Genomic DNA, 13,131 nt, shown 5'->3' with positions numbered 1-13,131 from the left:
CCTACCATGCATGTCTTTGGACCGAGGGAGGAAACCAGAGTACCCGGAGGAAACCCCCGAGGCACGGGGAGAACATGCAAACTCCACACACACAAGGTGGAGGTGGGAATCGAACCCACAATCCTGGAGGTGTGAGGCGACCGTGCTAACCACTAAGCCACCGTGCTTATATATATATATATATATATATATATATATATATATATATATATATATATATATATATATATATATATATATATATATATATTCTGTTTATAACAAACAAACAAACAAACAAATAAATGAGTTATAACCAAACATAATAGGCAGCATCTTTCTGGGAAGTGGTTAAGATGAACTGCTTATCAGAAGGTTGTGAGCTTGAAAATCTGGTTCACTGAGCTGTCATTGTTGGGACTCTAAGGCATTTAAACCTCAGTTATATTGAATATAAGGTGCTCTGGATTATTGCAGCTACTAAATGTAAATATCTTGCTACCTTTCTCCACTGGACTGAGATGAGCTCCAGGTTGTATGCAACTTATAGCTGAAGAAAGTCTATTTTACTATTGAATTTATTTCTAATTCGTACTGGCAAATTTCCAAAACACTGGCAAGTATACAAAAAAAGCCCAAACACGGTTCTATGTGACTGAATCCCATGAAGCCATGCATGCTGTAATCAGCCAAATATAACACTATAGTTACTCAACATCATTCAATCTAATCATTATAAACATTCATTCATTCATCTTCTACCGCTTATCCGAACTAATCGGGTCATGGGGAGCCTGTGCCTATCTCAGGTGTCATCGGGCATCGAGGCAGGATACACCCTGGACGGACCCATCACAGGGCACACACACACACACTCTCATTCACTCACACACTACGGATAATTTTCCAGAAATGCCAATCAACCTACCATGCATGTCTTTGGACCGGGGGAGGAAACCGGAGTACCTGGAGGAAACCCCCGGGGCACGGGGAGAACATGCAAACTCCACACACACAAGGCGGAGGCGGGAATCGAACCCCCAACCCTGGAGGTGTGAGGCGAACGTGCTAACCACTAAGCCACCGTGCCCCCCCCCCATTATAAACATGTTTAAATTAATTTATTGTGAATTGAATCTATGAGAAACATACCGTATTAACATCACCACCACATATTCCTGTTTCAAAGCACAAATCTTCTAGAAAAGCAGTTTTTATGAGCAGGTAGATCGAAGACAGGATCTCGATTGGGTCTTTTTCCATCTGTTGCTAGAATTATGATGTGAAATTTGTGTGTAGTTTTGCATAGAAATGAAGTGCTCAAGACCCGAGAAGTGTTTGAGACCAGGCTCTTTTCACATGACGTCGTGTGATTATGTGACGGATCGTCCGGCTTGGTTCTGCAGATTCCTCCCCAAGCTTGATGAAACACCAGGAGGCTCATTTCCTCTGAGAGCACTTGGACATGAAAAGTGAGACGTGTTCATCTGCACCTCTGTGTGTGTTTACCAATCCTGTTTGCTTCTCGCTCGCTGGCAGCAGCATTAATGATCCTTGCTGCTTGTGCTTGCATGTATTACTCCACACTTTATTACAAGTTATAGCTTTCGCCTTGTAAGACTGTATCTCAACCTGCGAGTCTGCGCATTTGTGTGTATCTGCAGATGTGCTTCATCCTGCATTTGTTAATTTTTCCTCAACCATGACATCTGTCCCAGATGTACGAGTCTACTGCAATTCTGTGCCCTTTTTGACTTTTATTTTTAAGGGCAGTTTCCCTTTAAAATGAAAGAAAACATGCTCTCTGTCATCTCGGAGATGCGCTAGAAATCATATTAGAGATGCGCTAACATCTGTATGTTATAACTGTAATAAATGTAATGTAAATGTAAACATATCAGACACAGCACAGAAACGACATATATATATATGTACAGACCAAAAGTTTGGACACACATTCTCATTCAAAGAGTTTTCTTTATTTTCATGACTATGAAAATTGTAGATTCACACTGAAGGCATCAAAACTATGAATAAACACGTGTGGAATTATATACGTACATAACAAAAAAGTGTGAAACGACTGAAAATATGTCATGTTCTAGGTTCTTCAAAGTAGCCACCTTTTGCTCTGATTACTGCTTTGCACACTCTCGGCATTCTCTTGATGAGCTTCAAGAGGTCGTCACCTGAAATGGTCTTCCAACAGTCTTGAAAGAGTTCCCAGAGATGCTTAGCACTTGTTGTCCCTTTTGCCTTCACTCTGCGGTCCAGCTCACCCCAAACCATCTCGATCGGGTTCAGGTCCGGTGACTGTGGAGGCCAGGTCATCTGGTGCAGCACCCCATCACTCTCCTTCATGGTCAAATAGCCCTTACACAGCCTGGAGGTGTGTTTGGGGTCATTGTCCTGTTGAAAAGGTGGTGTGTCCAAACTTTTGAAAGGTGTGTCCAAACTTTTGGTCTGTACTATATATATATATATATTCTGCCACTATGTCATTTGGAGATCAATGAAACAGAGCCGAAATTCCATAGACATTACATTTATTACATTTATAACATACAGATGTTCACGATAGTCACGATATACTGTAGACTCCAATATCTTTACATAGAGACAAAGTAAAGGCTTATAATAGGCCAGAATTTTAAAGTGCTCCGATTTTTCTTTTTTGACAACCAATCAGTCTTCAAAAAAAAAAAAAAAAAAACGGTCATACCCAGTAAGAGGTTTAGTCCCGCCTCCTCTCTATGATAAAAGTTTCCTAGTTAGAAATTGTACAGCTAAACCAGGAGCTCTCTACAATCATTCTTAGAACCTTGAATGAACACGGGCCCAAGACTTTAAAGCTTTTCACACTTGATGCCGTTTTTCTGAAGTGTCGACGTGTCCTGGTTTTCATCTGCTATGAGGCACAGAGGTGCTGTTCAATTTCTGATTGGGTGTCTGTTGCTAAGCAACTAGTCATAGCATTCAAACATCACATCGTTTCACAGCTACGTGCTTGATAACCCAGGGTAAAAAGCTGTGCTGAAAGTGTAAAACACTCCCCTTCCTGGGGTTACAAGCAATGTTTTAGAAAGAAGATAACCCTAGGCTTAAAGGCAATGTTAAAAACACAGGCTGAATTGGCGGTATATACAATCTTTTGTGTTTCTAATGCAATTATTTTCCCCCTCTTTTTTGCCTTATCTATAATTCCCAAGGTCCAGTTAAAAATGTCAGAGGTTGCCGGAGGACAAAATCTTCACCGTATTGTGTACCTAAGAGTTTCCTGTACATATGACAACAAACTCTTGATTCTTGACACTTGATTCACTTCCTGCAGTCAAGTCAATTCATTCATTTTCATTTTCTACCGCTTATCCGAACTACCTCGGGTCACGGGGTGTGATGGGTAATCTCAGGCGTCATCGCGCATCGAGACAGGATACACCCTGGACGGAGTGCCAACCCATCACAGGGCACACACACACACACTCATTCACTCACACACACACTACGGACAATGTTCCAGAGATGCCAATCAACCTACCATGCATGTCTTTGGACCGGGGGAGGAAACCGGAGTACCCGGAGGAAACCCCCGAGGCACGGGGAGAACATGCAAACTCCACACACACAAGGCAGAGGCGGAAATCGAACCCCCAACCCTGGAGGTGTGAGGCGAACGTGCTAACCACTAAGTCACCGTGTCCCCCTCAAGTTAATTCTGTGTCGATTCAATTCCCTCACTAGGGTTCACCCATACGCTGACTGACAACATCTCGCTTGTAATCTCACCTGCCAAAAAAAAGAGAAAAACACTTCCATGTACCCAGGAAGCGAATACTGAGTTTTGGACAGCTTTCTCTTTCAAGCGAACTTAGTGAAGTCCAAATGCAAAGACCCTGAAGTCCAGAGAAAAAAGAAAATGTGAGGAAGAAAGCGAGGACATGCTTTTAGTGCTGCAGCCCGGTGCTTATTTATAGACTACTCTTTGGATAAAAGCATCTGAGACATAAATAAATAAAAATGCATATGTTTTCATGCTGAAATTTGGATGCTCATGATGGCATCAACATTTTGATTTTATCTTGTTCAGAAAACAGTGTCAGAACTAAGATTCAAATTACACCATATGGTTAAAAGAATGTGCACCCCTGAATAACATGCCTGTATGTGTTTGTACACCAAACTGGAATTAAGAAGTACAACCACTATTCCAACATGACAATTGCACGTTTGCCTCACACCTCCAGGGTTGGGGTTCGATTCCCGCCTCCGCCTTGTGTGTGCGGAGTTTGCATGTTCTCCCCGTTCCTCGGGGGTTTCTTCCGGGTACTCTGGTTTCCTCCCCCGGTCCAAAGACATGCATGTTAGGTTGATTGGCATCTCTGGAAAAAATGTAGTGTGTGTGTGTGTGTGTGAGTGAATGAGTGTGTGTGTGCCCTGCGATGGGTTGGCACTCCGTCCAGGGTGTATCCTGCCTCGATGCCCGATGACGCCTGAGATATGCACAGGCTCCCCGTGACCCGAGAAGTTCGGATAAATGTAAGGTTGTGAGTGCAAGTCCCACGTCCACCAAGCTGCTACTGCTGGGCCCCTGAGCAAGGCTCTTAACGCTTATTGCTTAGTTATATAAAATGAGTTAAAATTGTACGTTGCTCTGTAGACAGACATCTACTAAATGACATAAATATAAATGTTGTAACTGAAAACCTAATAAATATATTGTGCAGAGCAACATTATTCATATGCACCAGAAAATCTTAGAGTAGCAACTTTACAAAAAGGTAAACTACAGGTAAAGCATAATGTTTTGTGTTAGTTGGTCTCTCGGATCGGTCAGCACCGTCCTGTACTCACAGCCTGTCAAGACAAATGGTGGCTTCAAAACAAACCAAGCGGCAACATTGAGACGAAACCCGAGCAAGCGGAAAAATCCCCCCGAGGGCATCAGAAGAGAAAAACAGCAGTATGACAAATGGACAAGTCACAAAAGTCAAGCATAGCTTTGACAGAGTAGCTGACAGACGGATGAGGGCACATGGAGAAATATATACGACAACGCTGATGTATGGCGATGCCGGCAAACAAGGGCTCAGGGCACGAATCGATGGAGATGATGGGGACCAAATACGGTAACATCACAACATATGCAGATCAACCGGAAGCGATCACATGGATAACATGGATAGGAGGTTAAAAGATCGTTTAACCTAACAATGCTGAGAGATGATTTCAATGATAAGTGAATTGTAACAGATGAGACAACTCACATGCTCAATCTGACTGTGTCAGCAAAGCGGCGATAAAAACAGACCCAAATGCAGGATAGCTAAAATAGCTAAAAAGGTTTATTAACTAAAAAACACAAAACAGGGACAAAGACACGACAACCAAAGACATGACCAGACTTGCCACGAGACGAGGATTCCGAGTTGCCTATGGCTGCAAGACAAGACAAATATACACAAGACAATTAACACATGTTCCTAACACATGAGGAACAAGTGTGCAGAGGCAGGGAGGAGTAAACAATGGCAGGGCAGACACGTGAGCACAGAACATAAACAAAAGCGCATGGCCAAAGTCCGGCTGGATCCTGACAGTATCCCCCCTCGAGGTGCGGCTCCCGATGTGCCAATCCCGTCGGTCTTGATGACAATCCCGACGAGGTCCAGGAGGAGGAGGCGAGGCACACGGTGTGGCAGGCGAGAGGAGCAAGGCACACGGCTAGGCAGGCGGGAGGGAGCAAGGCACACGGTGAGGCAGGTGGGGGGAAGCAAGGTATACAACGAGCCAGAGCCGAGCAGAAGGGCCGAGCGACGTCCACAGCCGAGCAGAAGGGCCGAGCGACGTCCACAGCCGAACAGAAGGGCCGAGCGACGTCCACAGCCGAGCAGAAGGGCCGAGCGACGTCCACAGCCGAGCAGAAGGGCCGAGCGACGTCCACAGCCGAGCAGAAGGGCCGAGCGACGTCCACAGCCGAGCAGAAGGGCCGAGCGACGTCCACAGCCGAGCAGAAGGGCCGAGCGACGTCCACAGCCGAGCAGAAGGGCCGAGCGACGTCCACAGCCGAGCAGAAGGGCCGAGCGACGTCCACAGCCGAGCAGAAGGGCCGAGCAAAACCCCAAACGAACCGCGGCCAGAAAACCAGAAAAAATTAACAAAACAAGACATATGGGCCTATAACACCCCCACCGTGGACAGGAAGTGGGGTGGCATCCTCCACGGGAAACCAGGAAGTGAAGCGATGTCCCCCACCAGAACAGTTTGGGGCAGACACGTGAACACAGAGTATAAACAAAAGCACGTGGCCAAAGTCCGGGCTGGATCCTGACAGATTGGTCTCCAGGGGTTGATTCTATAACAGCAGCACTGGCAGGTGCACCACTGTACATAGATCTCAAGTTATTTACAGACTGAAACTGAGGTCTCTGTTTAGTTTAAAACTGGTACAATGATCACAGTGAAATTCTTTCATATCCCAACTTTGTTAGAGTGCAAAGTCAGCCATGATACAGCAATACTGGAGCAGTGAGGGTTAAGGGCCTTGCTCAAGAGCCCAACAGTGGCAGCTTGGCAGTGCTGGTGCTTGAACCCTTATTTTCCCATCAACATCCCAGAGCCTTAAACACTTGAGCCACCACTGCCTCTTTAATGTGGCAGACAGTTAAGTCAGAATTAAAATGCAAGTCAGATTGTATAGTGTCACTAAACTACACGGTCCAACAAACCTTGAGTAAAAATTATTTAACAAATTGTAGCTATTTGTTAGCTATTTGTTAAGTGTGCCTAGTAAACAGACTGCTGTTCCTAATAAAGTGGCTATTCTATTGCAAGTGAATATTAGCTGCACATGTTGTGGATTCAGAATTAGTTTACGCTTGAAATAAGAATCAAATAATTCCTGAATTTTGATCAAATTATAACCTGTGATGAAAGCTGAAACAAACAGTTTCACACGAACAGATGATGAACACGAACAGATGGCGAAGACGAACAGAACTTATCTGACGATCGGCCTGAGACCTCAAGTCGTCGCGTGTCATTGTGCGAAAAGACGAATGCGAGCATGAAGGAGATGAACCTTTCGCAGGTGCCCTTTAAATCTTTTCTTGCTCTCGTCTTAGAATTAAAACGAGGCAAGGTTTGACATATGGAGCTACGGCTGACCTTCTCCGGCTCTTCTCCTTCCGTCTCCCTCCGACCACTGGCAGGGAATTAGCAAAATTAAATGCTCTACAAAACTCACCACCATACCGACTAATGAGACTAATTAAGATGCGGAGCGAAGCTCCACCTCCACCGATCGACCTTTGACACGCGATTTCCGTGGCATAGGAGCGTGTGCGATATCGAGGTGTTGACTAAAGTAGCTCTGACACCGTAGTGGCAAAAAGAATGTTAATGAGGATGTTGTGACTTCAGTCTGAACACGATTTTGGGGGCAAAAGACTGATTTGGGGGTAAAAAGATTAGGCTCAAACCTTTTGAATACTTTCTTCCTGTTTCTTTCTGTGTTGATGATAAGATTATGTCTTGCTAGGATTTCAGAATGCATTTACACTTGTTCATGCCCCCCCCTCCCATCTCTTTCTCTTTCCCTATCCATCCTTCTCTTTCTCTCTCAATCTTCTACTTTCCTCCTCTCTCTCTCTCTCTCTCTCTCTCTCTCTCTCTCTCTCTCTATCGATTTTCTCTGCGATGTTGTCTCTCTTGACCCTCTGCGACAACTGACAAAAACAGCAACAATAGTCACTTGGAATCTGAGTGGAATTTGCCCACAATAATAACACAACTTATTTGGCCATACCAAATGGCTATTAAAAACAAAACGATATATATTTATAATGCTTTATATATTTTAACATTTTTAACAAAAATTAAATAATACTTTAGTGACCGGATTACGGCACTTCTTTCATTTATGCGCATTAGTCATTCGGTGAGTTAACTCGAGGCGCAAAGAGCGAGGCGGACGTGACGCAGAAAAATAAAATCCTTTGTGTTGGTGCACTTTGAAATAAATGATTTGATGATTCCAAGAAAGTGGACTATTATCTGTACAAACAGGCTTTTACTTACCACAGGACTACTTTAAATACAGCCCTAATGGGATGCTATTATTCTCTCAGGCTGACATTTTAATGAAATATTTGCACATCTTCACCACACAGCCAGGAATTAACACAGCAGGATGAAACTGTGCCACACAGGAGGATAATATAAATTATATCTATAACATACATAAACTATGATGTTGTGGACCACATCCTATGTGTGGAGTTTGCATGTTCTCTTCATGTTTCGGGGTTTCCTTTAGGTATCTCGGTTTCCTCCCCAGTCCATAGACTGTGCTGTAGACTGATTGGCATCTCTAGATTGTCTAGAGTGAGTGAATGGATGGATGGATGGATGGATGGATGGATGGATGGATGGATGGATGGATGGGTAGCTATATAAACAAAATTGACAGAAAGACGGAAAATGGATTGGATGGATGGATGAATGGATGGATAGATGGATGGATTGAAATTTAGACTGGAAAAAACAGACCAAACCAATAAAATGAGACATGAGTACAGTATTTTCCGCACCATAAGGTGCACCGGATTATAAGGCGCAGTCTCAATTACGGGGTCTATAACCTATACATAAGGCGCACCGTATCATAAGGCGCATGCTAAAACATACGGTCTACAAAAAAAGGTAAAAGAAGCAAAACAGTGAGTTTAGTTGAACTTTATTCTACTATTTAATAACACACACATTATTGTTTAATCAATCTTCTCCCACAAATGCATCAAAGTTCTCATCTACTGTGTCTTCTTAACTTGGCGCAGTACATTTTCTTGCTTCCTCCACTTCCGAACCATAGATACATTGATGTTGAATTCTTTCAGCTGCTCTATTCCCATTTACAACCGCGTAACTGATAGTCTGTAGTTTGAATTGTGCCTCGTAAGCTTCTGATTTTTATTGGCGGATGGCAAACCAACTTAAGTGCATTTACCGCCACCTACTGGACCGGAGTGTGGAGCGCATAATGGTTAGGAAGAAACAAATGTTTTGCAACATACCGGTAGTATACCTACCGGACGCGTGGCGGAGGTAAGCGTACGTACTGTACGTATTACGTAATGTCCTCTGATCGATTTATCGCTGCTAGCGTACGTACTGTATGTGTTACGTCCCTGTGTCAGCGGGAAACGGTCCGATAGTCAATCAAGCGGAGCGCTTACCAAAGTCACACAACAACATTTTTACAGATTTTTGGATTATTAGGTGCACGGCCGATTTTTGAGAAAATTTAAGGTTCTTAGGTGCGCCTTATAGTGCGGAAAATACTGTAAATGTCAAATGATTCATTTTGCCAACATTTTGAAATCAATGCCACCAACGCGGTTCCTGTCTGCACAGCTAGTAATACTGTTAATCCCTCCTATTCTTTTCTGGAGCATATGTCTTATTTCTAGACAATCATTTATCACATTTTTTTTAAAATATAGCAATTACAAGAATTATGGTGCTTGGCCCCTAACTATAAACATGTATGGCAATAGACAGACGCCGACTTACATTTTATACAACTAAGCAATTGAGGGTTTGCACAGTGGCAGCTTAGTGCCACTGCTTGTCTTTTAATTGGTTGTCCAACATGTTAACCACTAGGCTACCACAGTCTGTTGTACAGTTACACATTACATATACAGCATTTGGCAGATGCCCTTATCCAGAGCGACTTACATTATCTCATTTTTATACAACTGAGCAATTGAGGGGCCCAACAGTGGCAGCTTGGTGCCGCAGGGATCAAACTCACAACCTTCTGTTTGGTAGCCCAACACCTTAGCCACTAAGCACCCACATGCCCATGTTGCTTTAACCATTTGTTTTAACTACTTATTATTATACTTACATTATTTTAAATATTCTGACATCTTATCTGAAAGTTTATTCTTGCCACTTGCCAACAAGCAGTTCCTGACTACACAGCTACTAATAATAATATTATTAATCTCTCCACCTCTTTTAATCAACCTGAAATAGTTCATTTCTCAGTCTTTTTCAAACCATAGAGAGAAGGAACAATTATTTTCCATATATTGCATTAGAGGTCTTCATGGGTCCACTTAGATCCAAAAACCCGAGGTCCGACCCGAGACCCGAGCGGGTTCGGGTATAAAAGTTTTACCGAACGAACCCAAGAAGACACGAAGTACTGTATCTCGCGTGTGTGCATCGACTCGAGTCCTTTTCCAACCTCTCCTCTGTTTGCCAAGACCGCTTGCGACATGTGGCTGTAGCGGTTACTTTAGTGGAGAGTTACGCAACATTCGGGTCCAGTCGGGTAAAAAAAAAAAATGCCGTCGGGTCGGACTCGGGTCTATTTTTTTCGGGTTTGTCTCGGGTCGGGTCTTTCTTAAATACATACATATATATATATATATATATATATATATAAATCTAAATAAATATAAATAATAAATAATATAATAAATATAAATCTATATATATATATATATATATATATATATATATATATATACGTTTATATATATATATATATATATATATATATATATATACGTATATATATATATATATATATATATATATATATATATATATATTTATATATATATACGTATATATATTATTTACACCCGACATTTCCGACATAATATATATATATATATATATATATATACACGTATATATATATATATATATATATATATATATATATATATATACGTGTATATATATATACACGGGTTCGGGTAAAAAAGTGCTTCGGGTCGCTTCGGGTCTAGTACATAATTTTAGACCCGAGAAGACCTCTACATTGCACTCATACTGTATGTATATGATAACAAAGTTTGAGACAAACCCTGCTGACTATCGTTTTTTGTCTATTTTTCCCCCACACTTCCCAGTTCTCATTTGTACAAATACGTGATCTGTTTTTGTTTTTGTTCATTGTTCCGATTTGCTTTCATCAGAGCGTGTCTCATTCACAATTATATTCTACCCCACAGCAACAAAGCCCGTTCCATTATAAAGCCAGTTCTAGTGCTTGGCAATTATTAATCGCTCATTAAAATGGTGTTTCAAAAAAATTAGTTCTCATTACTTTAAATTAATGGCAGGGAAAAAAAAATATATTTCCGGCTTTTTCATTTTCTTCCACCTGAATGACACAATTTTCCAATTTATGGTATCTTCCTAAGTAGCCCCAGGCGTACACTACACTACACTCATTTGGCACGTCAGTTTTATTGGAACGAAGTAAACAAAAAAGCTTTTTTCATCCAAACAAAAAAAAAAAAGAAACCTTCACCTCCAGTTCTTTAATCTGTCATTCTGTGTAATTTCTACTTTGATTAGACAAAATGTGCTTCAGTCTGTCTATGTTTAATTTCTCCTCCAAAAAAATTTTGGGAAATGTCGGTGTAAATAAATATTGTACCTTATTCATACTTGCTATACCTAGGTCTATACCTTATAGTTTAAGTCTGATCCAGTTTAATCTGTGTGTAATCACTTCACATGACGGTCACTGATGAGACTGCAGGAATAATCTATAGACTGGGCTGCAAAGAAATCAGCCCTCGCTTCACTTTTTTATTGTTCAGACCATGTGTCATTTTATTAAGAACCAAAACCAATCCCCCACATCTGAGACATCCAGAAATATTTTGTTGATAAACTACATGTGCATTGAACTTTATATTGTGGTGAATTGGTAGTCTAGTGATTAAGGTTTTTGGCTTACAGATCAGAAGGTTGGTCTACCATGCTACCAGTGTTGGGAAATTGGGGCATAGAAACCTTTATTATAATCACATATACATTACAACATAATTGTTTTCTTTACATATCCTAACTGAGAAGGTTGGAGTAAGAGTGCAGGGTCAGCTATGATACAGCACCACTGGAGTAGTGAGGGTTAAGGTCCTTGCTCAATTGCCTAACAGCGAAAGTACTGGGGTTCGAACCCTGACCTTCACTACCTGAAGCAACCCAGTGCCTTAACTACCTGAGCCACCACTTCCATTTATATGAACCTTATTTCAGAGGTTCTTTCTGGAAACGATCTTAATAGAATTAACCTTAAATTATTCAAAGATAAACAGCAATTTGTTTTTACAACTTTTTATTGATTATTTACTATTTGAATGGAGAATTATTATTCATTTTCATTCATCTTCTACCGCTTATCCGAACTTCTCAGGTCAACAAACGCTCTCATTCACTCACACACACTACGGACAATTTTCCAGAGATGCCAATCCGGCTACCATGCATGTCTTTGGACCGGGGGAGGAAACCGGAGAACCCAGAGGAAACCCCCGAGGCACGGGGAGAACATGCAAACTCCACACACACAAGGTGAAGGCGGGAATTGAACCCCCAACCCTGGAGGTGTGAGGAGAACGTGCTAACCACTAAGCCACCGTGCCCCCCAAGATTATTATTTTTTAATATTTTAACATTCTATTTATATTTTCCTATTCATATATTTAGAACTTTTTATTTTCTTGTATATATTTTTCTTGTATATAGATTTTTTTATTGGTTTTCTATCATTTATTATACTATTTATTGCATTTGATCATGAAATACCAAGAAAGCCAAATAAAAATAACAAAGAATAATGATAAAAAAAATTGTGCAATTGGATCATAATAATATAAAATATATGTAAAAAAATTAAGTTTTTTATTATTATTATTATTATTATTATTATTATTATTATTATTATTATTATTATTATTAATAATAATTAAATAATTAAATTGTGTCCACTTATTTAAGTATTCATAATAATAATAATAATAATAATAATAATAATAATAATAATAATAATCTTATATGCTGCTCAATAGTGAAATAAATGATTAATATGCAAATAAATGCAATTAGTTAAAGGTTTCATTTCACTTCATTTTCATGACAGCATAATAATCATCTTCATCATCATCATCATCATCATTGTTGTTGATTATATATCAATACAAGAACACTAAGAACATCTTTATGCTGCAGTTACTGGAAACCACCTACCACACCTAGCATGAAATGTTCTGTCTGAAGCTGCAGCACGCCAGGAATCGTTATGACCTCTAGTGACATGCTCCTCTGTTCAGGCATCTG

The 13,131-nt window shown here is 40.8% G+C and overlaps 1 protein-coding gene across 1 annotated transcript in view; it reads right to left on the bottom strand.

Annotated features, from left to right (window-relative positions):
* Positions 1–13,131, bottom strand: part of spon1b (spondin 1b) — a 115,824-nt gene that overhangs the window by 70,341 nt on the left and 32,352 nt on the right. The gene's annotated exons all lie outside the window — the stretch shown is intronic.

Source organism: Tachysurus fulvidraco, chromosome 17 (genome assembly GCF_022655615.1).
Source record: "Tachysurus fulvidraco isolate hzauxx_2018 chromosome 17, HZAU_PFXX_2.0, whole genome shotgun sequence".
Lineage (NCBI taxonomy): Eukaryota > Metazoa > Chordata > Actinopteri > Siluriformes > Bagridae > Tachysurus > Tachysurus fulvidraco.
This window is presented reverse-complemented; position numbering and strand designations above follow the sequence as displayed.